Source organism: Carettochelys insculpta, chromosome 1 (assembly GCF_033958435.1).
Source record: "Carettochelys insculpta isolate YL-2023 chromosome 1, ASM3395843v1, whole genome shotgun sequence".
NCBI lineage: Eukaryota > Metazoa > Chordata > Testudines > Carettochelyidae > Carettochelys > Carettochelys insculpta.
Genome location: NC_134137.1, coordinates 131,133,880 through 131,160,813, shown reverse-complemented (window position 1 = coordinate 131,160,813; position 26,934 = coordinate 131,133,880). Strand labels below are relative to the sequence as shown.

Genomic DNA, 26,934 nt, shown 5'->3' with positions numbered 1-26,934 from the left:
TGTTTAAATGTGGCCATCTGTGCTGGCACAATGTTTGCTTAGTAATTTTGGAAGACAAAATAATCAGAATGAATAGAACATTTGTTCAAATGTTTGTTTGTTTCTTTAAATGTAACATTTTAATAAGAAACTGATGTGAATTGTCATATCAGTGCTGGTAAAAGTACCACTTGCTGCATGTTTGTAATATATTTAAAACATTCAAAAGAACTATGTTACAATTCTGAATGTGAATGTTGGATAAACGTTCCTAGGGGAAGAGAATGTAGTTACAGTTTTTAGGTTCAAAGGGGAAAGCACTTACTAGAACAATAAGATTTCAAGAAGCATAAATAGCTGAAAGGCAGAATGTTCAAATACATACTAAAAATGATGAAAGTGCAACATTCGAGTGCCCTTTAAACAGCATTAATCTAATAATTTTGGCCTCCATACCCTTCATGAAAGGCAGGGGTGTGTCTATCGAGTATGAAAACCATTCAACACATTAGTCTCTAGAAAGTCAGATGATTGGGAACTTTATTTATTCTATAGAGTGCCCATAGAAAGCTAATCTCGGGCCTACTCATCACAACTCCCACTCATTTTGACCTTGCATCTCTGTCTGCAGATAACTTAAACCCTGTCCATGCAGATTTACAAAGAAAAGTATATTCCTAACCACAAAAAAATAAAAAGTTTGATGTCCACAACTGAAGGCTTCCAAACACTGTCAGTAGAAAGGTAATACAATTGTAAATTTTTCAATCTCTGGAGTGAAGACAGCCTGTAGGAAGGTGAAATGGGAGCTGGTTGGGGTTTTAAAAGGCATATGAAACTTTTATAATACCTATATAGATTTCTGCTGCCCGTGCAAGGAGCCTATTATACTCTTTTGCAAACATCACTTAGTTCAGTCTCGAAACACACTTGTGCATTTGAAAAAATATCTGGATGAAGAAATTACAGCAAAGAAGGATCAAGTGGCAATCTGCGGAAAAAGCAGGAACAGAATCCAGTGTTTAGCCATAAAACAATTTTCTTCCCGGTGGCAAGATGATGGTACAGCTGTCTTGTCAAAGGCATATGAATTGACAGCTAACTGTGGTGAAGTGGGTGGCACACTGCCCATTGAGTGCACTGATTGTACACACAGGTAGTGCAGATTTGTTCAAGCTACAAATGTGCACAGTATTTGACATGCGGTAAAGGGTATCTGTGCCAAAAAGCAATGGAGAATGAATCAGTACTGGTACAGGGGGAGGTACTTTCTTCACAGAATTGAGAGACTGTGGAGAAAAAGATGCATATTATGATCAAAATGTTGTTCCAAACTGAACACCAATGTCTGACAGCATTTGCTATGTAACACAGAAAGCTGCAATTTAGCCTTTGAGATATAATCTAATTTCACTTAGGCTGTGTCCATTTTGGCTATGTGTTTTAGGGTAATTTCATCACCTAGTATTTTTAGGGATGTGTGCACTCTCTCTAAAGGCACAAAGACAAAGTGATGAACTAATAGGCTGCAGTCTGCAATGATGCTAACTGAAACTGCTGAGCAAAAAAGAACAATGACTAACTTTATGGATTTGTAGACTTGACTGTTTTCTTAAATGTATGGATATTAAAGGAACACATTTAATTTTAAATAGTTTTCTTTAATGTTTTCCATTGTCTGTAATAACCTTAGATGTCTGCTAGTAAATATTTTTCTCTTAACGGTATTGTACTTTACATTTGGCATGCATTTGTATGTTTGTTTTTATAGTTTTTTTCTTCAGCATTTTGCGTGGCGATAAAATAAGATGTGTTATCAACATCTTACAAATGCACGTGTACTCACAGACTTATGAGCACCTTCACTTGACAAAACAAGCTTATTTTTCCACAACACATTTTCAGGAATTATGGTTTTTAACACCTAATGAAAACAAGATATTAGTTGTTTCAAGCTTGGTGACTTTTTAGATATCACTTTGTATATCAGGGATGGGAAATGATTAAAAGTTTGATTTCTTGAAGGACTTCTCAAAGGAGGACAATTTTAAAATAGAAAAATTCAGGGCAGAAACTCATGTTCCTTGTTAAAGTAGCGATGTTTACATGGAAGAGAAGAAATGTTCTAAATCGTGTCTGTTTCATGATCAATCTTCATGCCATCTTCTGCACTTGCTGAAGCTTCCATGTTGAAAGGTTAGTCCCATGTGAAGTGAAGTGGGTTATCAATTCTGGGTTCTTGCTCACAAAGATTATTAATCAGCCAGATGGAATAGTGTCTTTTGCATATCCCATCGCAAGAGATATAAAGACTGCGTGAAGGCCAACATTGCTCATGCCAATTTAAAACCAGATCAGCTAGAGCAGCATGCAAAAGACCGAACAGGCTGGCGTGCTCTCGTACGATATGCGTATGACAACTTTGAAGAGCAGTGACGCGTATGCCTCATTGATGCTCTTGAGAGGAAGAAAGCAACAGCAGCAGCCACACCAACAGAGCCAGGACAATTCCCTTGCCCCCACTGTGAATGCCCATGCCATTCAAAGCTTGGTCTCCTCAGCCACATGTGAGTCCACAACCGATAAGCCTGTGCAAGCTCAAGACATCATTGTCTGACACGATGGGCTATCTATGTATGCCTTGCTGAAACCAGGAGGGACCAAAGGAATCAAAGTGCATCAGATAACAAGAAAAATGCTTAGCCACAACCATCCCAGTAATATTTCACCCACAGAGGAAAAATAAAACAATTTTAATGGTATGATCATTGATACCAAGACATGTTTTGGGCATGGGCTCAAGTCTAGTCTGTAATTTATCCTCTATTCCATCCCCCTCACCCCCACCCCCACACAACCATTTGATTTTACCAGCCATGAGGAACAACTGTTTCATAGGCTGGTTCACCTCTAGAATCCCGGTTATAGAAACCAGCTGAAACATATATAATGTGTTTGTTCCTATTGAACCTCAAACTATCACCATGAAAACAGCCAATCTCTTTTTCATCCAGTAATCCTACCTATGAGATTAATGCAAAATGCCTGGAACAGAGAAAAATCAACTTATTCTTGATCAAAGGAGAAGGAGCTTGAATTCTTCATGGAGTTAATAATCAATAGGAAGAACTCAAGACCTCTTTGACGCGAAGCCTGGAATCCGCATCTATAGCCATAACATGGGGATTTAGAAATTTTGTGTTCCTAAATCAGGCTGTTTTGAGTCTGACAGTCTCAAACTCTTCATCTCTGTACCATGGTGACTCTTGAAGATGATTGATTTCTTATACATTTGTGTGCCAATGGAAGAAAACAAAGAGAGAATCATATTATCCTACCAGGCCATTTGAAGCTCTGTTAATTCCTCATTCTGTGATTTTTTTTTTTAAATGATATTTTTGAGCTAGCATTTTGTTAAGTTACTAAGATACTGCAGATCCCTTGAGAGAAACTCAGGCTATATAGTTCAAACACATGATGGGGATCCAACAAATCTGTAGTACAGGCTTACCATGTTATCTTATACAAGTTACTTAACCCTTCTGTGTTCAATGCAAGATCTATAAAATAGGACTAACACTTGCTGTCTCTCAGAGGTGTTTGAAGCTTGACCTGGAATTTAAAAGGACCCTAAAGTAGTTAGTTGCCTAATTCTAATTTAAATAGTGGCAGTTGGGTTTCTAAATTAGGCTACTTTGAAAACCCCTGCCTTAATTATTTACAGGTGTTTGATTTCAGAGACTGGGTGATCATTGCTTTTTGAAAATCAAGCTGTTTTAATATATCTCAGTTTCTACTCATCCAGAACTAGAAGTGCCTAAAATCAGTAATCATTTTTTGCAAAAATAGCCTTAGATTGTGAGATCTTCATATGGAATTGGCTAATACAGTGAATCCTAAGGATTTTACATCTTCAAATGTTAAATGTAACACCTCTGTGGAATAAGAATCTCAGTAGAATAAGCATCTCTGTAAAATAAGTAAGTATTAGCCTCACTCAATTTTAGTCTCTCTGAAACTAAGAAGGGAGATAAGTGACTTTTCCAAGGTGCCTCATTCAGTAGTTAGAATGCAGAGGTTCCATTATCCTGTCAGGTTTTCCACTGACTACAAGGGAAATGTATTTCAGCTGATGAAATAATAAGTCCCTTGGGAATTTTATGTCTTAAAATCCTGTGTTCAGTCAATAAAACATGCTAATTCTCCTCCAATAGTAGTATGATATATATATAGAGAGAGAGAAAGTACTAAAAAACTGCCTTGGCCATGCATACAGCAGATTGTGCCACCCTACAAAATAAAGTATTTTCTGTATTATGAAGATGTGTTGTCATAGTGACAGTGACTAATTAAACTCTCAAACTTAGAAGCAAATATACAGCCGGAAATCTTAATATAACACTTACACTGGACTAAATTGTAGTTTACAGTCAGACTTTTCCATTCCTTTGAACATGGGCCAAAATAATGCAAGTTTTAAAAACAATGTCAGGATGGATCATTGGGAAACCTCCCGTGAGGAGAGGGGGCAGGTGTAGAAATGAGCTGAGCTCTTTGTTGAGCAGGAATCTCTATAAATCTTTACCCAAAAGCAGCTGGAGTCTCATTCGTTAGCTAATCAGTCAAGCAACATGGGTATTTCTGGCTTTTGGATAGACTCCCCAGTAACGTATACCCTGTGTTCCTTCAGTGCAGGAGAGCCAAGAAAACAGACAGCATGTTTTAGGGACTACATTATATTCTGGGGTAGCACTTAGTGGACAAACTTACATCATAAATCCATTAGTGATCTGATTGCAACATTAATGTAAGCAGCGCGTGACCGCCCACAGCTGGTTATAGTAGCCTGGTGGGAGGCATGTACATAGGCAGTTGGGCCTGTGCTTTTCTGTTCCCCAGGGACAAAGGATCAGCCTGCAGCACCAGGTCAAACCAACACCTGAGGCTAATCAAGCAACTGCAGCCAATCAAGGCCTGTGGAGCCCTTGAAAAGGCTTCCCCTCAGGTAAGGAGGGGGAAGGAGAAAGGGGGTGAACCAGGAAGGAGGAAAGGTCTGCAAAGGAGAGACCTGTGAGAGAGAAGGGTTGCAGGAACTACAGGAGAAGATGCTGGGGAAAGAGTCTGGGGAGCTGATCCAGGGAGGAAGCTGTTGCCCTTTGGGCTGAGGGAGACAGCCCCTCCAGCAGCAGCAGCCCAGGGTTGCTGGGCCAGAACCTGGATCAAGTGAGAGGAGACCGGGTTCCCCCCAGCCTGCCCCATGCTCCCCAGGACAGCTCAGAAGGAGCAGGGGGAGCTTCAATGTCCATGTGGGGACTTCCCCCATTTATGACTGTGCCTACGATGGGTACGGCTTGGTAGGTTGTACCCTGCCCTGGAGGCAGAGCAAAAAGAGGCACAGCGAGCCTCTGAGGCATTATCTTAACTGCCCCAAAGCACAGCACCCACGAGGGATTGCTCAGGACTTTGTCACAAGGTTAAAAATGTAAATTTATGGGAAACCCACTGTTTCACTGGTTGAAAACAATCTGCCTTCTGTAAGAACAGTGACATTCATAGGGTTACTTCCAACGCTCCCCTACTGTCTGTGAGAATGATTAGATTCTCTCCTCTACTGACTGAATGAAAATACTTTCAGGCTGCTTCTACACGTGCCACCTCCTGTCAGAAGTGGCATGGTAATGAGGCGCTAACAAACACATTCAGTGCCTCATTAGCATAATGGCAGCCTTGCAAATTTTAAAGTGCAGACTTTGAATTGAAGATGGGGACAGCTTCCAAATAAGCACCCCACTTTGACATTCCCTTACTCCAATCTAGTTTTATGGAACGTCGAAGTGGGGCACTTATTTTGAAGCTTCCCCATCTACACTGTCAATCTGCAGTTCAAAGTCTGCACTTTGAAATTTGTGCAGTTGCCATTATGCTAATGAGGTGCTGAATATGCATGTTAGCACCTCATTAGCCTGCTTTGAATTGGCTCATTACCTGAGACCTCCAATGGGAGATGGCATGTGTAGAAGCGGCCTTAGACTGAAAAGATTTTAAGGCAGCATTAGCAGATCCCATAAGAGAATGTGTAATGTATGCAGAATGAGCAAAATCTCCAGATCCATGTCAGATCCAGAACTAGAAGTAGAGCAACTTACATTTTTAGAATGTGTTAAACTTCCTGTGGCACAAAAACATGACAAGTGCCTTCACCAAAGGCTGTTAAGCAAATTAAGCTGGCATGGAATAAGAAGAAAGGCCATCTCATTTATAAGTAAGTAGTTTAGACAGGAAATACAAGGACTGAATAAATGGTCAGTTTTGAGACTGTGGAGAGTTAAATAGTGGTTTCCCCCAGCGGTCTGAACTTGAACCAATGGTAATCCATATATTCATAAATTAATTTGGAAAAATTATAAACACTGAGGTGACAATTTGCAGATGACACAAAGTTACTTAAGATAGCTAGTCTAAGCCCAAAGCTGATAGTGAAGAGGTATAAAGGGATGTCACAATACTGGGTGACTAGGTAACAAAATTGCAGCTGAAATAGTGTTGATTAATGCAAAGTATTATACATTGGAAAACGCAATCCCAATTATATGTACAAAATGATGGGATCTAAATTTGCTGTTGCCAGTCAAGAATTTAGACCTTGCAGTCAAAAAGTGAACAGAATGTTAGGAATAATAAGAGAAAATATCATAATGCCACTGTATAAATCCATGATATGCGACATCTTGAATATTGCGTGAGATTCTGGTTGTCTTATCTCAAAAAAGATTAGAATTTGAAAAGACCCCCGAGATGAGATCTGTCAGAAGTCTATAAGATCATGCTTAGTTTGGAAAAAGCAAATAAGGAAGGATAGGTTGAATTTCTCTAATCCAGCACCCCAGGACATGATCAGTGCCGGATGAGAGAATTTGCTATACCGCAGGAGGTCAATATCGAGTAGCAGCATTGCCAATGCTTTCTTTGCTTACTTGTCTTTTAGAATACAGTTAAAGGTAAATTAGAGCTAAATAACAGCACAGAACACTGAGACCCAGGTCTGGTGGCTGTAAACAAATTTTATGGGACCACCGGAAACTTGGCCACATCCATAAATGGTAATCCAGATAACTAAAATCATGCTGGATTACGGATGTTGCTGGATGAGCGTTCTGGATTAGAGAGATTCAACCTGTATTATTTACTCCGTTGCATGATATAAGAACCCTTTTTGTTCCAGCACCACCAGAGGTCACACAATAAATTTAATAGACAACAGGTTTAACGCAAAAGGAGAGTATTTCTTCACTGAGTCTACTTTTACATGGGCAGCCTTTGTCGACAGAAGTTACTGCTGACCGAGAAATCTTGACAGAGCTTCTATTGACAGATTGGCTGTGTCTACACTTGGCCAAAATTTCAAAAGGGCCATGCTAATGGCCAAATCAAAGAATACTAATGAGGCTCTGAAATGAATATTCAGCGCCTGATTAGCATGCTGCTAGCTGCAGCACTTCAAAAGTGCCATGTTTCTATTGCACATGGCTCGTCTACATGGGGCACTTTTTGAAAGGACCCCGCGAACATTGAAATCCCAAGGGCCATTATGAAGTTCTGCATTACACAGACCACAGAATTTCATAGACTTCATGCATGAGCCAGTTTATTATTTCAGGTTCAGCAGGAGCCACTCATTTAGAAAGGATATGCAGTCTTGATTTAAGAATTTGAAGTGATGGAGAATCCACTGCACCCCCATTAATAAGTTGCTCCAATGGTTAATTACCCTCCCTTAAAATGTTGTGCTTTCTCATCTGAATTTGCTAGCTTAAGCTTCTAGCCACTGAGTGTTGTTGTGCATTTGTCTGCTAGATTAAAGACCCCTGTACTGTCAGGTATCTTCTTCCCAGTGTATGTTCTTTTAGGCCAGGGTTCAGCAGTCCCCAACACAGGTGCCACAAGTTGCTTTTTAGCAGCATGCAAGGCAGGAGCTCAGCCCTGCCCCTCATCCCCAATGCAGCTGGGAGCTTGCTCAAAACCAGGCTGCCTGTGGATTAACAAAAGACCAGCTAATGCTACCAATGCTTCCTAAATGGTAAACCTCTCCATCTTAATGTATTTATTAATGACGCTGTTGTAGCTGTAAGGAATGTGTGAGCAGGAATTTGAGGAATGTGTTATTTGCAGTTCACTTACATGAAGGAAAAAGAGTTCTAGGGTGTGTTCTTGTAAATAAATGAGGATCTGCTGATTAGCAGATGAAGTAGTGGTGTTTCACCTATTATAAACAAGTTGCTGTTGTAAAGTCACAGCTTATGTTATCACCCAGTGTACAATTGTGAAATATCACCAATGCTTGAAATTACTATGGGAATACGGAGCGGTTTCATCGCTGCATGAGAGATGTATCACACAGGGCTCCCCTCAGCAAAGCACGATGGAGGAGAATCAGGGAGAGCATACAGGTTGACCCAGTTGGGAGCCTTCTGGCCCTGTAGTCATTAGTCTGGTTTAACTAGTCTCACTCCCCCCACCCCAATGTTCAAAGACAAAATTAAAGCCCAGGCCAGTGCTGGGGTCTGTAATTATTCTGTAAAAATCCATCTAATTGAATACTGAAATGCTTGTGGCTATGCCCAGAGCTAAAGCCACTGGAAGCTGAAATTACTAAGAGCTAATATCACTGGCCGCTAAAGCCATGAAAAGCTAAAATCCTGGGGTTTTGCCTAGCGCCAAACCTACAAAGCAGTGGGCAAGCAGCTGGCGAAAAGCAGTGGGCAAGCAGCCAACAAGGGATAGACAGCAGGAGTGGCAGGTAGTCAGCAAGTGATCCTGGTGTGGCAAGAGCCTCCATGCTGTTGTTCCTGTAAACTCTGGTTGATATGGACCAGATTGCCCTTTGAGTGGAGTGCTGAGGCGACGGTACACTCTGTAAGTGGGAGTGTGCAAATAAAGAGCTCTAAGCAAGGGACTTGGCTCAGCAAACTATGAGAACCGTGCCTTGCTTACTGCATGTGTCACTGTAAATGTATGTTACTAAACAAGCTGTTTCTATCTCAGGCTCTGCTTGTGAGAGGGAAAGAACTTCCTTTACAGGCACACAACAGGGAGGGTGAGTTTGTCCCAGGTTACTGGGCATTGGCTAGAGCCAGTTTGATTGCATTATTGACAGAATCCCCTAAAAAATGAACCTGACCCTTCTTCCAGACACCTGACTTTAATAAAAGGGTTACATAGGTAGGACTATTAGTGACTTTAAAGAGTATCACTGGTATTTGGACCATTCATAGAGGTCAAAAGGTCAGTTTTTGGCGCTCTGCATTGGAAAGGCCGCTGACCCCTGTTTTAAACTGTGGTAATGTTATCTATCAGCTTTCTCTTTCTTAAACTAAGTAGATTGGAACATTACACAGAAACCCTGTATCCTTGTTTTACGTTGGTATTGCCAGTTCAGTCTCTGGTTAGATTTCCCTCCTTTGCATTTTTAGATTATCTGTTAGCTGAATAGGCAAAGATACTCTTTTAAGGCTGTGTCTACACTAGCCCAAAACTTCAAAATGGCCATGCCAATGGCCATTTTGAAGTTTACTAATGAAGCGCTGAAATACGTAATCAGCGCATCATTAGAATGCCGGCAGCTGCCTCACTTCAAAATTGACACAGCTCACCTCCGCGTGGCTCGTCCAGGTGGGGCTCCTTTTCGAAAGGACCCTGGCAACATCAAAATCCCCCTTTTCCTATGTGCTGTTAGGAATAACGGGATTTCGAAGTAGCCGGGGTCCTTTCGAAAAGGAGCCCCATCTGGACGAGCCGCGCGGTGGCAAGCCACATCAATTTCGAAGTGCCATGACTGCTGGCATTCTAATGAGATGCTGAATATGTATTTCAGCACGTCATTAGTAAACTTCAAAATGGCCAATTTCATGGCCCTTTCGAAGTTTTGGGCTAGTGTAGACATAGCCTAAGTGTTAATGTTTTTTGACAATCTGAGTTATAAATAATTATAACAGGTATAAAGCTTGCTCCTATTTAAAATCTATGGCAATACATTTAATGTCACAGAAATCAGTCCTGTAGTTTCACACTGTAAAATAATAAAATCAGAAGCAAGTGATTTAGACTAGGATATCAGATGGAGTTCATATGTTCACTTATTTTACACCCAGATGAATTCTACTCTTTGTTTAACTTTACTGCATGAACAAATTATTCTCAGCTGGTTTGTCAGTACTGAGAAAGGGCCAGAGTTTGTCATTGATTTTTTTTTTTTTTCCTGCAAAACTCTAGTTAAATTCCTGGTATGGTTGCTGGGGCAAAGAATTGTATAAGTTAGAAGCAGTCCTGTGCTCTTTCCTCACTCTCATCTTATTTATAAACCTGAAGCTTGTTTAATACCTTTTGTGTGCCACAAATCTTGATTTTTATTAGGAGCATAGAACTCAGTGCAAAATCTGCCATTGACTTCAATGGGCTATGAACAAAGCACAAGACCATTCCAGAGCACTTCAAATACAAGTGGTTTTGAATTCGTAAGTATACTGCATTGTTTTAAAATCCATTTTAGGGGCTAATCAAGATTAGACAGCTTTTTAACTCAATATAGGGCACTAGCTTGAAGTCTGGATATTTTTTCCGTGTTTGTTTTTTTTTAAGTTGAAGGGGGAAAAAAGTGGTATTTTCTCACAAGATTATTACAGATTGAGCATAAATAAATTAAGGGTGCTTTGATGTGGTCAGCAAAGCACAATTTCTGATCTAATAACAAATGTTCTTGGTAAAAACTTTTGGGTGTATACCTAGTTCCTTGTTTGGTTTTCCCCTTTTGAATATAACTGCCCTTTTAATAATGTTTCCTTAAGCTGATTGTTCAGAATCAGGTTAGCTTACACCCTACAACAAAAGGAATACACAAATAATAGCTTTGTACTTGGTCCAGAGTAAATTATCCTAAATGCAAAACGTTTCTTTTTAAAGTTGTTGATAGGCTAACCTGGCTTCAGTTTCTTTTTCCTGACTTTTGTTGTCTCTAAGGTTGACTGATACCAGAACTTTGCTCTTTCTGTTTACCAAAATCATGGTGCGGGGTTGTTTAGTGTTGTAAAAGTTTAATGTGAAGTGCCAACCTTAACTTTTCTACATTGTCCTTATCCTTTCACTTGTACACATAATGGCTGAAAATACTGAGTGCCTAAATCTTTATTAGGTGTTTGAATAAGTGGCATGATTTTCAGAAGTGAAGCACTTGTGTTGGCACCTTAGATGAGGACTAGGTGCCAATCCATCAGCAAACTCTGATTCTTGGAACCTAGTGGAACCACATTAACATGGTGGGGTTAATTCCAGGGGCAGAGTTCTGATTTTCAAAAGTGAACAATGACTTTGGGTGCCTAACTTATTAGATATTAATGGTGTCTGTGTGACTTGTGAAAAATTGGGCCTTGTTAAAGTATGTCCAAAGCTGAGCACTAAAACAAACAGTGATGCCCTCATAGTCACTAGTCCCTTTTGAAAACGTTAGCCCTGGAGTCTAATTTTAGGCTCCCATTTCGAAAGTAGTGTGTGTGTGTTTGCACGTAAACATGCATGCATTCTTCGTGTATACTAAAAATATCTGTTGTGTATAGCAAAAGCTATTGGTATTCAGAACTGAAATTGGCAAGTTAAAAATTATTTCCATATGCCGGTGGAGTTAGGGTACCTCAAGAATCACTCGGGGAATCTTAATTTAAAAAGAAATCAAAATTGCTATGAGACGCAAAAACCTAAAATTTGCTGGAGGAAGTATTTATTTATCTTGGGTGTGAGGAGGTGATGGCTTATGTAAAGGTTGAACTAGCGTATTACAAAACCATCTTTTCTGTACCCACCCTAACTGGAAGAATTTACTCCTTTTCTAGAGGCTATTATAGCTTCAGAAATTAACCACACACCCTGGAATACACTGGCTGCTTTAGTCTCCCAAAGTGGAATCATTTCTTAAACTCACCCTCAGAATAATCTGTGAGGAGGATATTGCGCCATACTAGAGATGAAGCTTGATTGCCAAGTGATCTCAATTTTTAGAAACAATAGTTGGAGCAGGAGACACTCCACGCGGACTTAATGTAGCAATTCCAGAAGATACTACTCAGTGACCCAAATCTTCACTCAGCAACTCTTCGATATCTAGTTTTTAAACTGCTTTCACCATAAACCCAGAGTGACATTGCAGAAGTGAAATAGTGGTGTGGGCTTGCTCTGCAGGTTAACAACGGGTTAAAGATTTTTCATCCAACAGTTGCCCATTTGAATTCAGCCAAGGTTAGTTGTGGGGCAGCCAGGAGACTCCAGCTCTGTCCCCTGGCCAGCAGGGCAGGCGGGGAGCTCTGGCTCCTAGCCCCCACTGCCCAGAGTCCAGCTCACCCTATTGATCTTGCAGGGCAGGCGGGGACTCCAGCTCCAGCTCCAGCCCCTGCGCTGTCAGTCCAGGGTTTTGCCAGAGGAGAGGGTACCAGATTTGAGGGGTACACCCTGTAGAACTTATGCTGGTATAGCTGATACCATTTCCTTGAATAAAACAGGCTGTATGGGCAAAAGGACACTCTTGCCAACATAACTGCTTCCGCACAAGGAATTTTGCCAGGGCTCAGACAAATCTTGTCACTGGCCGATGTAGTTGTGCTGACAGAACTGTTAACCATAGACCAGACCTTAGATATGTTTGTTTCTTTGGAAATCAATCCCTTAAACGGTATTAGTTGCTAAACTGTCTGGTTTCTAACTCCTGCCTTTCTGCTGTTGCAATGATTAGAACTGTGAGCAATACACCAAGTGCAGTCTCCCCAGCGCGGAAAGAGGTTTAGCAATTCTCTGTTTTTAATGTGATGTGTGTCTATGCTTATCCCCAAGTAATATTAACTGTATACTGCCATGATACATTCAAAATAGCTTTTCTTGGTCATCATTATCCCTATCTCTAATTTAGCATTACTACTTTTCCATGAATTCATCTCCTTGTCATTGAGTATCTATGCAGGTGACACTTTGTTACAGATAGAATAATATTCAATTTAGTGTCCCTCTATATAATTTCTATAGGCCCTTTTACCTTCCTCAGCCGAGTTTACAGATCTGACCAGTTTTATTTATCTGTGTTTTTAGTCAGTATGCTACATACTCACTGTCTTCCAGATAATTAGCCAAGAGGCATTTAATACAGCACTCCGTTGTACACCTCCTCCAACTAGATAGGTTGACATTTATTATTAAGCTCTGTTGACAGTCTTCCAGTTAGTTTATAATTAATTTAAAAGTGTTATTTATATCCAAGCCCATTTTAAATTAACATTTCAAGTAAACTTTTGTGAAGAATTGTATCAACAGCTTTACTGGAAGTCCTAAAATATTATGCCTTCTTGTCCTTTCATACACTAACTTTTCAAAAAATGCAGTCAAGTTTAGAGTCCTGTCAAAAATAGACCTGATAGGCAGTTTTTATCTGTGTGTTACTGCCAGGCATGCGAGACAAAAATCCACCATTTTGATCAGTGGGAACTCTGACAGTTTTAATTTAAAATGTGACATCAGAAGAGTCTGCCTCTTTTCATCATTGTTATTCACCTTGACACTTAAACTGTTGGCTCACATATTATGCCATTATCCAAAAATTCAAGGAATCATGAAAGGTAATGAAACTCATTTAGTCTCATTATGTGGTGGTGATATGATTTGTATACTCTGTTAGTTGAAAAAAAATATTCAGTTCTCTCTATATTTGCGGGATAAAGTCAAGGTCTTTATTGTTGTGTTTATACAGTGCCCCAATCCTGACTAGAGACCCTGACACTGCTGCAATACAAATAATAAATCATAGTGTTGTCCCACATTCTTATATAAATTGTTAGGCAGTCTCCTCCATTAACTTCAATAGGGTATTGTGCTTTAAAATTGATGACAAAACATTACCAATAAAAATAAAACCAGACATTTCATTTATTTACTTTTCTTTAATAATAAAATAAACATGCGGGGACCTTGTTAAGTAGTCTATGCGTAAAATGGAATGAAGGATATTAACATATGTAAAATAGCTGTGCTCTGCAGGCTTCTAATTAATTCCCAGTTTGCCACCAAACCATTTCCTATTAAATATTAAAAAAGCATGGGGATGATTTCGGTCTGTGGAGGGAAATGAATGGCTGTGTACAAAAAAGGAGCCATTGAGTTAGAATCTAAGGCAGTGACACAGAGATTTGCAAGCCACAAGTGAATCTTTAATGTGTCTCCTGCAGTAGATGATATTAAAACACCGTGTAGATTAATTATTGCCAATTGTAGCTGATAAAATAATAATACTTAGCCAGTCATTTTACTGCGAGAATTTTATACGTACACAAAATTAAATATTTCAGATGGTTCAAATATAAATATGTAGCAGTGAAACAATGAGTTTCACCCTTCTCTGGCTCCTTTGGGTAATGTCAGTTGCTAATTTGTCGTCTGAAACACTGTGGTCCGAGTATCACTGTTCTAAGGAGAGAGCACAAGAAGCCTTCCCAAATTGTACGCATCATTTCTGGAATACCACTAGTTTCATAGGCCAGTGCAAATGCACTGGATAACTATGTAGCAATACCTTTTTTAATTGCTAAACTATATAAAATAGATTATTGCAGATACAACTACATCAGCAGCAGTTGCATTCAAATTTCATCTGAATGTGGGGATTGTTGTCAATGTGACGAAGTTGTGAAATACCACTACATTTTAAATCAGTAAATAACTTCTTTTCTCAATACGTCTGGGTGCCCAATTTATGTAGAAAACCCATGACAGTCATTTTATTCGAAGTCTCTGTTTTTGGAAATGGAAAAATTCCAATCTTTGAGTTTTGAAAAGATCACTGAAAAAGCATATTCTGTATACCAATACCTACACCACAGGTGCTATTGTTTCAAAACAGCTGTTTTGAAATAAGCCCTATTCCATGTCTTAACAACACCTGGTTTCGAAAGTTATTTCGAAATAGGTACTATTCCTCTTCCAATGAGGTCTACCGATTTCAAAATAACGCACCTATTATTTCACATTTATTTTGAAATAGCATGTGCATGGTGCAGGTGACAACAGCAAAGTTATTTTCAAAAAAAGCTGTTATTGTGAAATAACTTGGCTGTGTGGGCAAAGCCAGAGAGCTGGAGGCCACTTTTAGTACTATTCCCTGAAAGTATGTATGTCTAAAACTTAAAAATTGTTAGTTTTGTGACCTGGAAAAGAATTAAATACATTGCACCCCTGAGGGAGGGAGGGATATTCAGCATCATTTATCTGATGCCTGCTGCAATGAGTTGTAGACGTTCAAGTGTTCTTGTTCAAGATTGCTGACATAAAAAGAAACCTGGCTCAAATTTGTTCTTCATTTATATATCACACTCTGTAAGTTCAATAATATAAATAATGGAAGCTCTTCAATCTGTTGTAGATAGTATTTACAGAGATGCTCATTCCCAGAACAGTGGGGGTAATTTCTGAACTGAACACAGTCCCAAACAATATTTTTAGTAACTGGTGTGGATTTATTCCATGCATTTGCTTACCCCAACTTAAAAATCTTGTTATCTTTTTACTGTTAGTGCTTTTTGCCCTTCTTTACTCATAAAAATTGAGGATTAGGTTTTTAAAAATATAACTTGTATGTATTTTATGATTTGGCAAGTGCATCCTTGGATGCTAGTTTCCACTGTTGCTCTTTTTGTATTTTGAATTATAATCACATTGATACCATGCTGGACAAAACTTTCCCTGGTCTAAAGTTACTGGTCAGTTTTTAAGTCAAAAACTAAAGAATTGTCTAATAGTTTCATTCAAACATATCAGTTAATCCAAATAGTACTCTTGAGTCGTACTTATCTGTGACAGATCAGAATGGAGATTTGATACAAGATGAATTAAGGAGGCCTCCAAATATGTCCAAGAAAGAAGAGTCCCTTATTTACACATACACATTATATAAAATGCAGCAGTACAGTCATTGGGTCAAATTCCTCCTTAGCGTAATACAACAGTGGTTAAGTCATAGAGCTGGATCCTTGTGCGTCGTTGCTAATATTAGCCCATTATCTTTAACACTGAAAACAACAACTGAAGTTGGTTCTAAATAAATAGTCCTATGAATATCACCTTTCCCTGCCTATGAAAAATTATAGTCGTTCCAGTTGCCCTGGTCCCTCCCTTCCTTTCAGTCCTCAGAAACAAATAAGAACTAGGAGGGCAGCTCAGCTCCCTGCCTTCCTTATCTCGTCCTGTTACAAAAGCAGCAGCACTTGGACTAATCTCTTCCTTTCCTCCCAAGTCCCATAGAAAGAAGAGACAGTAACAACTCAGCCCCATTTGTCTCACTTGCTTAGGGAAAAACTACTTCTTGCCCTGAGTGCGTTCATTTTTCATGCTCTGGTAAAACTACTTTGGTCCAGACTCTCACACTGCAAAACTGAAAGCTAGAAAGCTGAATATTTATGAATAAGGGACTGAGGGCCAAAGTAAATTCATTCCTCTATTGATCACAGCCTCTTCTCTTCCATTTCAATAATCAAACAAAATGTTACGTGCTTTAGAAACTGAATCTCACTTAAAGTGCTGCAGGCGGCAACAAAGGTAGCAACATTCACCACAAAGGTTTTCTGTTATTAGTGAGGTATATATTTAATGTGACTTCATATACTATTGACAGAAATCAGGAATTCATGGCTGCACAGAACTAGTGCATTGGCATTTTGTAATCTCTGTGCTTTGTCATCCATTTTGACTTAAGTAGAGACCATCTGCTATTTCCAAAGAAATATACAATGGAGCGAAAAGCCAACAGAAGAAAGGGAGTTAATTCTGAGGAATAAATATATTCATTGCATTAAAGTCAAAATAATTTGTCAGAGAGCAGGCTCCAGTGACTCTCAGATGAAAAGTATTTTGTTTATAGTGTACCCTACTGGACAAAGCTCTGAACTACAACTCAGGAGGCCTGGGTTTTGTTTCTGAATTTGTCAAAGGCCAGATGAACAACATGAAGTCTTGTAACAGCAATGAAGGGTCCTGTGGCACCTTATAGACTAACAGAAAAGTTTTGAGCATGAGCTTTCGTGAGCACAGACTCACTTCATCAGATGCTGGGCTTGGAAATCTGCAGGGCCAGGTATAAATAAGCCAGAGCAAGGGTGGGGATAACAAGGTTAGCTCAATCAGCAAGGGTGAGGCTTATTACCAGCAGTTGATCTGGAGGTGTGAATACCAAGGGACGGGAAGCTGCTTCTGTATTTAGCCAGCCATTCACAGTCTTTGTTTAAGCCTGAGCTGAGGGCATCGAATTTGCAGATGAATTGTAGCTCAGAAATTTCTCTTTGGAGTCTGGTCCTGAAATTTCTTTGCTGTAGGATAGCTACTTTTAAGTCTGCTACTCTGTGGCCTGGGAGATTGAAGTGCTCTCCTACAGGTTTTTGTATATTGCCATTTCTGATATCTGATTTGTGTGCGTTTATTCTTTTATGTAGAGACTGTCCAGTTTGTCCGATGTATATAGCAGAGGGGCATTGCTGGCACATGATGGCATAAATTATATTGGTACGAAGTCTTGTGGCACCTTATAGACTTAACAGATATTTTGGAGCATAAGCTTTCATGGGCAAAGACCCGCTTCATGCTTCATCAGATGCATGCCAGATGGTGGCCTCATGAAAGTCAATTCATTTCTCTCTGCCTCATTTTTACCCTTTGTAAAGTGGAACTACAGGTTGAACCTCTCTAGTCCAGCACTCTGAGGTCCGGCAACATCCATGGTCCAGCGGAATTTTAGTTAGCCGGATGTCCACGTATCATGAGCGTGGCCAAGTTTCCCATGGACTCATAAAGTTTGTTTCCAGCCACATGTCCTGGCTCTCAGTGTTTTGTGCTGTTATTTAGCTTTAATTTACCCATAAATGTCTTCCAAGAGCTCAGTAAGCAGTGGAAGTGTTGGTAATGTGCTAGACAATATTGACCTCTTGTGGTCCAGCAAATTCTCTTATTCAGCACCAGTCCTGCCCCAAGGGTGCTGCACTAGAGAGATTCAGCCTGTATTGATCATTATCTCTATTTTAATGTGTGTTTAGATCTTCAGATCGAAAGCACTATATGAGTGCTAGAAATTCTTCTTCTTATTATTTATTATTATTCTAACTCTAAGTGTACTGGAGTATGCAAAAGTGGAAAAGTCTTAAACACAATGGTTGTTGGCTATTAAAAGGCCTACATTTCTGGGATGAAATCCTCATCACAGTGAAATTAGTAATAAGTTAAGATCAAGTAACTCTCTTACTGTTCATATTCCTCTGCCTCTGTTACAAGTCACATTAAACCTAAAAAGTCTGGTATTTTGCTTCTGATCACTTCCACACAGTAGCTTCTTCACTGGAATCCAGTACATGTTCAGTACATAGCCTATGTCAGATTCAGCTCTATTACATGGGCAAAATTTGCAGTCACAGAGAAAAATAAGAGTCCTTTTTAACTGTCCTCCTCCGTATCTGTGGGATCTGCTTCTTTGCATCAGATGGCATTCTGGCAACCCACCCACCAAGTAGCTGCTTGCCTGATTTTATTTTCTACACACAGGTCTGCCAATGGGAGGAATAGGAGAGGGGCAAAGAGGGTAGTTGCCCCCAGGCCTGGAGCTCCAGCTGCTGCTGCTGCCAAAGTAGCAGTGGTGGTGGCGGCCAGAGCTCTGGGCCCCTTTGAAACACCGTGGAGTGTGGTGCTGCTACTCCACTTGTGGCTCGGGGGGGTGAGGGCTGACTGTCCTAAGCCCCACCCCTTCCATCCTTAGCCTCACCATTTCTGATGAAGGGGAGCTGGGTCCCCTCCACCCACCTTGCCCCCAGGCCTGCAGTGGCTGTTGGTGCCACTGTCTATAGTGGCAGTAGTAAACAAAGTCAGGGATAATTATAGACTTGCAGCGGTGGATGCAGTTGGCACATGCATAGGTCTGAGCAATCTTGGAAGCCAGTATTTGCTTAGGTTGAATTAAGAGTGGGGAGTATAAAGGGGGAAGGAAAATGGTATTTCCAATTGTGTTTGGACTCCGAATGCAAACTGCTGCTCCCACTTTTCATTGTAGTGGTATCTTCTGTTCAGAAACACAGAGCTAATGGCCACCCCTAGGCACAAGCCGTGTTGCTAAGAGGTACATGAATTGTTCTGAGGAAACCATTTATTTTGCTCAAAGTTAAGAAATAAACATTTCCAAAACATTTTAAGATGTTTATTTTAGAGAGATATTCAGGTTAATGCTCCCATTTTGCTAGCACCTTGAGTCTACAGAAGGGCAATACTACCTGAATGGGCACAGTGAAAACTTATTGTTGAATTCTCTGTAGATTTCTGCATCACTTATTAGAAGATGAATTGAAACATTTTTATTAAATATATTTTGAGATCTATAGGTATTTTTTCTCTTATTTCAGGCTTTGTTAATGTTTTTGTTTTTAATATAGGCTTATTCAAAATGTTAATATAAAACTAGATAAAAAGTAATGAAGGACAGATCTGGAAGAATGACAACACTATGAGATCTTTGTTTATTTCTTCCCTTAAAACCACATATTCCTCTTGAAGGTCACAAAATAACAGTCCACATAGTTAGAAATGTTTCAGTCAAGGATGCACAACAAAGAATATTAAAACTCTTTAAAGCATCACAGAGCTCCATTATGATGATTTCCTTAAAATCAGGCCTCGGTTTGGTTTTAATGGAAGGTCACGTGATTCAGGTGTGAGCTATTCTACTGTATAACTTCTAAGTAAAAATATTAAAATTGCATATTCAGGGATCAAAATCAAACCTCTAGGCACCACACAACACAACCTTTAATTATATCATTTCTTACATTTGAGTGCTTGTCTCTGCAACATTACTAATGCTCTAAAAATGCTGGGTTTTTGGTATGATTAGATTTATATAAATAATGGGTGGGTTCCATCCTCGCAAATTTTATATTTTTAACTTAAATGCTTTTCGTTCCTTTGTTGCTTTTTGATCCCCTTAACTTGTGGCCCTTAGGAACAGTAACAAGGAAGGTGATCACAGGCAAAGGAGCTTGGAGGGACAGGACGTGGAGGAGTGTTACAGGGAGTACAAGTACAAGGAAGAGGATACGAGAAGATGTATGAGACAGAAAGTCAGAAAGGCAAGAGCAGGAGGTATAGTGAAAGCATACAGAATTTATTAATGGCCAAGAATCCATAGGGAGCAACAAATGTGAAGGAAGCCATCCATTAAGTTCAACAGGAGACCAAAAATTCTGATAGGGAGAAATTCAGTCTCTGATGTGCGCGGGGGTTTAGAGCAGAAGAGCCAGTGGGCTACAAAGGGATCCCGCTGCTGTTGTAGCACAGCCTATGCTGGGGTTCCTGGGGACTTCTAAGTTTGCAATCCAGCATGAAGGGATTTCATGCTGCAGTCTCTGTTTTGCTGCTCGGTTTTTTGAGCCCTGCTGCATGACAGGAGCAAGGAGCTGTGATTCAGCTCCCCCCCCCCACCCCGAACCTTCACAATGGGCAAGTGCTGTGTGTGTATATATATATATATATATATACTCTAATTCAGAAATTGGGCCTTTCAGCTGGGAGCCACAGGGAGAAGAGCAGCTTCTGTGCAGCCACTACACCCCCTCTTACGCTTTGTGGGTGGAATGAAGACTTGGCTCAGCTGCATTGACCAAGTGTGTCAGATGTTGTCATATGCACCATATATAAGACTGGCACAGGTGACTGTCCCCCACCCTTCCATTCATCCCTGGAGCTACAGGGATGCAGTGACCAAACTGCAACACTCTCAGCCTGGTTCCCAAGCTGCTCCTGAGGAGGCACGGCAACCTGTGGCTAGCTACGGCACCCCTAGGAACTGTGGCAAGGCCACAGTTAAATCTGACGGCATTTATAATTAGAAGTGAACGTAGATGATGAGGTTGCTCATGTGGAGGACCCAAAAAGCAGCTCTCTGTTTATTTTGGAAGTAGTCAGTTAACAAAAATGGTGTGGTCAAGCCAGTGTTTCCACATGTTGATGGCGGCACCATGTGCACCTCTGTGACCAAGGCTGTGTCACTGTTTCCACTGTTAGTTTTCTCCTCCTTCTGCCATTCAAAAGGAAAAAAATTGCTTTGAACAGAAAACTCTCAAATGAGGGGTTGGCCAAGTGGCTGTTTTGTTTTATTTTGTTTTTTCAAACAATCTCAAAACAAGAAATGATTTAAGACAGCTTCCTGCTCTTTTGTAAAACAAAAAAGAAGCCTTGTGTTTTATACAAAACAATTCAGATTTGTGGTGTTAATTTTTGGCATATTTGTGGTCTTAATATTTTATAGTTTAGAAAAATGCTGTTTGAAGTCACACAGTATGTGTATGGAATTTCAGCATGCCAAACCAGTGCTCGTGCATAGTAGCTGGATTAGCACAGGAGGTCAGAGATTCTTAAAAGTTTTCATGGTGTAGATTTCATCTTATTAGACTGTTTGGCGAACTGCTTCTCCCCGGTGTTTCTTGACTACACAGTCTGTCTCTGCTACGGATGGAATAAAGTCTTCAAGAGGCTACAGGAAATGTTCACATGGAAAAATAACATTAGTAAAGGTTTTTTTTTTTTTCATTCATATACTTGTACTGTAGTAGCGCCTACGATCTCCAGTCATGTATCAGGATCCAGTTAGGCTAGGAGCTATACTATTAGAGAGTGAAAAAGATGGTCTTTGCCCAGAAGCTTTTACAGTCTAAGAATCTGATGAGAGACAACTGGTAGATTGAAAACCACAGAAATAGAGCATAAGATAGCAATTGGACAAATGATAGGCAGTGCTCGCCACACAGTAAGAGTCTTGTCTTGTTTTTTCTTAAATACAGTTTAAGATCTGATTTGGTGTACCACAGAGGTAACACTGGTTTCAGGGGGTAGGGTGGTATAGTCAACAATGAACACTCGTGAAAATTATTTCAGCAGCAACATTTTGTATCAGTTGTAAGGTTTTAGTGTGTGTATGGTGCTGCATTACCTGAGACCTGAACTACAGGCTTGACTGGGAGTTCAGCTGTAGGGCTAGACAGAAAAACAAATGCTAGATACATTGTGTTGAATATGGCTATATATTAAAATCACATGAGAGGGAGCAAAACATAAGTACTAGATTATGGGTTTGAGTATAGGGAGAAGAGTCAGGGCATTGCTGTTGATAAAATGGGTAAAAATCTTTTGCGGGGGGAGGGCTAGGAGTGTAGCTTTCATCTTGTTAAACTTAATTTGATGTTGATATATTCTGTAATACGACAAGAATTAGTTTTTTTTAAAAAAATTGATTTTCTCTTATTCATTTAAAATTTTTTTAGAAAAGCCATTATTGTACAGTGTTTCGTGTTGCTGTCTACAAACTAGAGAGATTTCACTGTGAATGATCTTGTGAAAGAGGAGGTTGAAATGTCAGTTTTAACACTGAATTTTCTGACCTTTTAAAATGTATGTCAGAACCCTAAGGCAATATGTAACTTTTTGGTCTTTGTGAAAGAACAATGCTGCTGAATGTTGACTTTTCTGAGTTGTCTGTAATTTGCTGAAGTGTTTCAGATCTCAAAACATTTTAGGTTGTTTGTTCTCCTCTAATGATTTGAAACTTTCCTGTGATAATTCCTGTGCATCACTTTCTTTCAACTTCAGTTTCTGTGTAATTCAAAAAAAAAAAGTCTGTCTAAAGATGATCAGTCTTCTTTTGGGCAGGGTAAAAATTATTCTACAGCACTGCCTTATGATGTTCAGTCGGGCTTTTCTGTCAAAGAACATAGGAAAATTAACTCAAAATTAACTCTCTTTGGGTTTTGGCCAATGTGACTGCTCACTAGATTGAAGCTGGGAGCAAGTTGGTCAGTCAACTTACTGAATTAGGGCCTTGGTGTTCAGGTCTGTTAATGAAGTTTAATTTGCTATGTATTTGATTGAGTTTGTCAGTGGGTTCATCTGGTTCTTCAAGAACTCCTCCTAAATAGTAAGAACTAGGACCACCAAATTTGTTATACTGCTTCCTCTGACCATAACTTAAAGCAAGGTAAGGGTTTGGTTGTGCCAGGAAAGTGGTTCTCATGAAACCATACGAGAAAGAGACAGAATCACCTGGCTAGAGGCGCTCCTCTGGGACTTCCACACCCCTGAGCCTACCACCTGCTAGGTGCCCCAAGGCAGGAAGCGGGGGAAGCTCCCCCGATTTGTACAGGAAAATTGCTGGCTGCTCCCCTTCATCAGGGAGTGAGGGGCAATATTTATAAAGGATGCTGCAGAATAACCTATCTGATCCAGAGTCAGAAAATAATAAGAATGAGATTCTTATATCTATGGCAACCAGGATGCTTTTGCAAAGGTGCAGGTCGTGACTGCCTGACAGGTAAGAAAGGATGCAGACTATTATTAGGTACAGAAGAATAGCTTTTGGCCTAACAGAATGTATTGTCTAGAAAACTGATAATAAGAAAGTGCAAATATGCATACTGACCATATTTCATTCTCCATTCATGTCTCCTTTAATGATGGTGGCTGGAGTAGTTGAGGGCAAATGGCAACATTGATTTGCATCCCTTTGGAGAACTCTAAATCTAAGTTATTTTGAAAAGATGAATGTCAGCATATTACGAGCTCTATGGCGTATTTCAGCTGACATTATCTCATTTATGATTTTGACAGTCATGTGGATTTCAAATTTAATGGGAGAGGGGGAAGAAGATTAAAATCCTCCTGTCCTCGGTGACTGGCTCCAGAAAGTCTGTACATTACTGACATAACAGAGACCGACTCGACTTCAGCAGGAGACTCAAAATATATAAAAACAAAAAAAAGTCTCTGGTTATAAGATGCTGTTGGTATTGATAGTACTTACTAATACTCTCATTTACTTTTAATAATAGAATTATTAAGTTTTGTGATTCTTAGGTGTTTTTTTCTCCCAATTAAGACCTCTGTTTTCTGGCATAACTTTGCAAGTCACAGTTCACTTGTATTTAAAACTGGTCCATATACAAATGGGATTTGGGTTTCATAATCCAACTCTTTGGCTGTGTCTGCATGAGCCCCCGCCTTTCAAAAGGACCCTGTCGACACGGGCGGCACACAATTCAAAAGCGGCACTTTTGAGTCACCACGGCTGACATTATGCTAATGAGTTGCTGCATATCCATGGAACCTCCTCCTAGCCTTTCAGAATTGTAGCACTATATGCAGTTACCTGCATACAGTTTGGACTGCCTCTCTTCTCTACTGTATATATGTGGTGTGGGGAAAAGTGGTTCATTGGCATTCCATTGTATACTCTCTCAGTTAAGTTTATTTTGCCAGCCTTGGCAAAAATATTCCTTAGGAACCACCTTGTTATTGTTCTAAACCAAAATATTGTAGATTCTTCTATAAATAGCCAAAGAACATGGTGATTTCTACATGATTTTGTTGTGAAAACGATACAATTCTTTCAGCTTCTCTTAGTACTGAAGTACAGCTTGAGGCTGTTTGTTTTTCCTCACCTTACCGTTCTTGTCATATTGTGGCAAGTTGTGATCCAGAAAGGTAAAGACTGACAACATAACCTGAGATGGCAGCTGAATGCAGAGAAGTTGAACTACGGGTTATCTAGGATAAATCACTAGTGCTTTAAATACAGAGTTTGAGAGGTGTCTACAAGGACAACAGTTGCAGCCTTGCAGCTTCATTGCTCTAGTACAGTTGTGTAAACACTTACTACAATGATAGCTTGTATTTTACATCACTGTAGTAAAATCACCCTTTGAGAGATGATAGGTTGTTTGAGAGAGGAATTCTTCCATCAGTTTAGCACAGGGGTGGGAAATAAGATGCCCATGTACCAGATGTGGTTCGCCACAGCTAGGCCTTCGACACCTTATGTACCTATGCAACACAGCTCTCGTTGGCCATGTGTGATGGGCTGGACCACAGAAATCCCCTTGGGATTGTCCCAAAGTAGTCTGATCAGGTCACTGAAGCTCACCTTCCTATCTTGGGTGACTCCCCACCACCCTATCCTAGTAAGCAAGAAGCGCTGGTCTCACCCCCCAACCAATGCAAAGAATTGGGGTTACCATCCCCCTGCAAAACAAGAGAAACACTGAATCAACTCAGTTCTGGGGGGATTCAGCCATGATGCTTTTGACAACACACAGGAGCTCCCAAAGAGAATCAAAAATTCCATAAATAAATAATCTAATAAACCCATCTTACCCTGTGTAAAAGTTGTACACAGGGAAAACTCATAAAGGTGTCAGCCCTCTTCATCAGCGAAAGAGAGAGATGCACATTGGTTACTCCCCCACCTAACAACTATTTACAAAATTATTTTTATTTATTAATAAGTGGAATGCAAGCAATTGCAAGTAAAAACAGACAAATCAAAGTTACTAAGGTAACATAAATAAAGGGTGCCAGCCAACTCTAACATTCTAAGAAATTCATTACTTGCAGGTTTTCACCCTAAGCACTTGTTCTTATCTCAGGTAAAATAGCCAATATGTTTAACTTGGCATACAAGAATGACATATGGACGAAAATAGGATCTGCAGATCAGGTCTTTACTAAACAAATAGTGTAGCTGAAGTCAGTGTACTTCCTTCAGTCTTCCACATGGTAAGGTCAGTGGGAGCTGCTCTCCTGATGACTCTGGCTACTCTTCCAGTCCTGGTGGAGAACCACAGTTGAAGGGAGAGCCTCAGAGATCTCTTTTTTTTTTTTCCTTTCCCTTTAACGCATGGAAAAGAACAGGAACGCTTGTCATTTTACTTAACAGGAGCATAACAAAAAGAACAGGAGGAGAGGGAAACTTCATTCACTTTGTATTGGCAAGAGTAGAGAAAGAGGAGTAAAGTCTTTTCTTCTAATCTGAGTGGTTGGTATTAGATACCAAATTTCCTGTTAGAAAAAGGTCATAATTAACATACAACTTTTGTTCTAAGTAAAGGTGAGCTATAAAATTCTGTATGATTTACTATTACTCACTAACATAGAACTGGAGTTAATGAGCCACAGTAGTTTCTCATTTTCTGCTCACACAGTCAAGTGGTTAGATACTGTTTCAGTTTCAAAGCAGCCTCTAAATGGGATATCTTTGCATGGCAACGTGCAGGCGGACATGTGAAGAAATATTCTTGCAAATGGAATACCAACAATTCTAGCAAGCTGTGTGTGTAAATAGCAAGGGGACACTTTCCCTGATAATAATTCTTTCCTTGATTAATTTTAACTGGAAGATTTGGAATATTTTAACAATGAAAATAATGTATTCCATTAAACCATACCTTTCCTCTCATATATTACCAGTCCTTTACAAACTGCTCTCTGTGTTTTGTTCCACATGTCCCAAACAGTAAGTATAATTGCCATCACCTACTTGACACAGCAATACACTGCTTATAGTTTAGAATAGGAAGATAAATCAACCCAACATGTTCTGCGTTTCTGAATGGGTATAAAAAAAATCCTCTGTTTAACAAAAAATGACCACTTTGTTAAATTAGGTAAGGGGTGATTGGATAGTATTAAACTGTACAGTAAAGATACTGCACAAGGAAAATATGCTATAGTTGGTAGCCAGAAGCAATTTAATTTCAGATTTAAATTTAGGTGAACATCACAAAGAATATTGTACTGATAAAGTAGAAGAGGACAGTAAAGTGGAGAGAGTTTAAGGGAAGAGGGCTTCAAAATTCTGGGGTGCCTGTTGCATAATTTAGGTTTAATGTGTCCTAGAGGAATCATGGCCTTGTTTAGGGTCAGGATTGTCACACTTCTGTGTTTGAACAGTCCCCAGCACAATGGGATCTCAATCCCGATTAAAGTGAGTGCTACCATAATATAAGCAATTAAAAATGAGGTCTATGGTCCCACAGAAGTTCAGTGGGTGTGGGCTAATTGCTGAGGCTACTCAGTCCCTTGCAA

General features: G+C 39.8%; 1 protein-coding gene across 1 annotated transcript in view; it reads left to right on the top strand.

The window, feature by feature from the left end:
• Nucleotides 1-26,934, top strand: part of ATP10A (ATPase phospholipid transporting 10A (putative)) — a 147,676-nt gene that overhangs the window by 23,092 nt on the left and 97,650 nt on the right. The gene's annotated exons all lie outside the window — the stretch shown is intronic.